Below are 2,973 nucleotides of genomic sequence, written 5' to 3' on the forward strand. Positions count from 1 at the left end.
TGCTCGTTTCAGGAGGCCCGCAAAGCTACCTGCCCGCCAGTTGTGACCCCGATCCGAAGGAAATATTATAAATGCAAGAAATTGCAGGATATTTTCTCCGTCGTTGTTCCCAGCAGAATTTTAAATTTTATAAAGGCCATTGGCCTTTATGGCGAGTTGTAGAGTGAATTTGATATTATTTAAAATTTTTATTGTTACTTAAAAGTTGTTTTAGATCACAAATGTATTTACACCGAATTTGAATATTTTAACTTTTTAGCATTTTAAAGTAAATTAGTTACCAGTCGTGAAGTGAACTTTCGCAGAGGTGAACAACTTGTGTTTCGCGCGCTCATATGACCTTAGCAGTTGCGAGCGCCGTAAAACCTTATACTACTACTACTATCCTTTTTTCTTCCACTCCACAGTCCTGTACACTGTAATCACTCTCACCCTTGAGGTGTTCGAGCCCGGGTGGTCAGCGGAACTGGATGACGTGACGAGCGCCCGCTACCGAGTCCTCGCAGATCCCTTCTGTTCTGATGTGAGTAGTTGTGGTAGTAATAATAGTAGTAACAATAGGAGTGGTATAAGCCGCTGACTATGGTTCGAACCCTCAAAGGAACGTTATTTAAATACAGTGGGGTCAAAAATTCGTGGCGCAACTTATTGAGGAATATCCCCTCATCTATCAGACACAGACTCTCCAGATTTTGCACGATGACTTATATCAACTTATCTCAACAGATCGATACTTTTGTAAACGTCCATTAGCTAGCTGTACTCTAGAAAATTATGTAATGAATACTAATAAAATATCCCAGTGGGTGGTTTCTACAGACATTTTAAAAGGCTCACGCCTCATGAGACTGCGAGACTGTTTTTCTCTTACAAAATTTTACACTTATGCATTTATATTATAATGTATAATACTTTGTTTTACGTACACACATGTCGATTAATTTTTAAGATGTGATGTCTTTTTCGTTGTAATGCGCATTGATCATCTTTTAAAAAATGAAAATGCGCAGTATAAATGCTATTTATTATTATTATTATTATTATTATTATTATTATTATTATTATTATTATTATTATTATTATTATTATTATTATTATTATTATTATTATTATTATTATTATGAGCTGGGACAATATCCCTGTAAAACTAACATTTTGCAACAAGTTTAGCCACTTCCATTAGTGTCAGTGGTGTGCAGTGGCATAGGCCATATGCGTATACAAACTCTATGCGAGAAGTGAGGAATGCTGGGAACACCTTCATTTTCCGCGTGACGGAGATTTATAGCAATTTATATACATTTGTATTGAAGGTTTTGAAAATCTAAAGTCAGTTGTCGTGGGAAAATATGATTAAGTTAAGACGAATTGATACAAACTGCTGTGCATAGTATGGGTGACATTGATTCACCGTTTTAAAGATATTAATTTAAAGGGGGGGGGGGGGAGAGGGGCTATACTCTTAAAGTCTTGATTCGGGTAAAAATTATGGATTTTGAGATGTAAGCAGTCTCTTACAACTGTTTCATCACATAAGAATCCCCCAAAAACATCTTTTTTCACATACCAGGCATGCTTGTCACCGTGATATCCTCTTAAAGTCAATCTGTTATTTTGCTTTATCGTCCATTTTCTCAAAATGCCGTTTTTCTCTCTACCTTTTTGAATAACGCCACCATTGTTCACCCAATCTTCATTACATTTTCACCGAATTAAGAAAAGATATCACTCTAAAAATATGTCTGTTAAAATTCCTATGTATGCAATAGATTATTTTTGGTACGATCTAGTGTGGATATTCACGGAGATTTTACAAACTCGAATACCATCCAAGGAAAATATTCATTCAACATTCTTTTAATTCGTTTATAAAAAATTCAACAGACAAATCTGTAGAAGTATTGTCTGCTGACATGCATGCATGCAAAAACAAACAGCCTATTTTCACGAACAATAAGTGCAGTATTCATTGTGTAAGACATGTCAACAAAATTCAATATCTCCACCATCTTCACGGCAACGTAACTTTTTTCTCAAATTTGATTGCGGATTTCAAGACTCCCCACGTTTTAAATTTGGTAAAATTTGATCCTCCTATAAGCCAGGTAGCCTTCAGGTGTAGCCCCCCCCCCACCCTTTAAGGATAAGTTGCGCCACGAATTTTTGACCGCACTATAGAGCTGTCCGAGGAGTTTCAAGGATCTTCATCTTTTAGGTTGGCCATAAAATAAGATAAAATGAGCAACCCTTTCCACCCCCCCCCCAACCCCCCACCCCCTCTGAAAAAATAAAAATCAATGAATATTGAGATAAGAGGTTATGCACGTAATAAACTTCAAGGAGAATATCGCAGAGTTCATTTCGTGTATTACTCCTGCCGCGCCTGAAACAGTTGTTTTAGCACAAGCTGAAAGGCGGGAAATAACAGCGAAGGACAAAAAGCTTGCTATTGTTTGAGGTCTTTTATTATACTTTCCCCATATCGATTGTTCATAGATGGCATTGTCACAGTAAAAGCCAACCCACGTAGTTGGTCAATATATTTGCCCCTTTTCACCTTCTTTGAGAAAATCTCTTCTTCTTTGCTAACTTGATTGATTTTCGTCGAATCATGGCTTCTCTTGGCAGACGTTCTAGCGTTCATGTTATTCCGGCCATTTACATTTTAAGCTTTCTTCTCTTTTTGTAGTTTTATTTTGTACACGAAGAACGCATTACCCCCAGTGGGTCGGGGGGATATAAATAGACCCACTGCTTCGTCTGCAGAAGGTGCAACCCCTTCAAAGGCGGAGTGTCGCACACGGACCCCAACCCTCTGGGATCCGTGTGCGACACTTACTTTGGTGTATCCTCCTCTTCTCCTTCCTTCTTTCTTTCTTCTTCTATCTTTCCTCCCACCGCTGACCTCAAGTGCAGAAAAAAGAGAGGTCACCACAATCCCACAGAGTGGGCGCCTTCGTTGACCGTGAGGTG

General features: G+C 38.3%; 1 protein-coding gene across 1 annotated transcript in view; it reads left to right on the forward strand.

Moving 5' to 3' along the window:
- The window catches only part of LOC101858737, a gene marked incomplete at its 5' end in the record, with an annotated part of 17,247 nt that overhangs the window by 12,604 nt on the left and 1,670 nt on the right, over positions 1–2,973 (forward strand).

Source organism: Aplysia californica, unplaced genomic scaffold (assembly GCF_000002075.1).
Source record: "Aplysia californica isolate F4 #8 unplaced genomic scaffold, AplCal3.0 scaffold00659, whole genome shotgun sequence".
NCBI lineage: Eukaryota > Metazoa > Mollusca > Gastropoda > Aplysiida > Aplysiidae > Aplysia > Aplysia californica.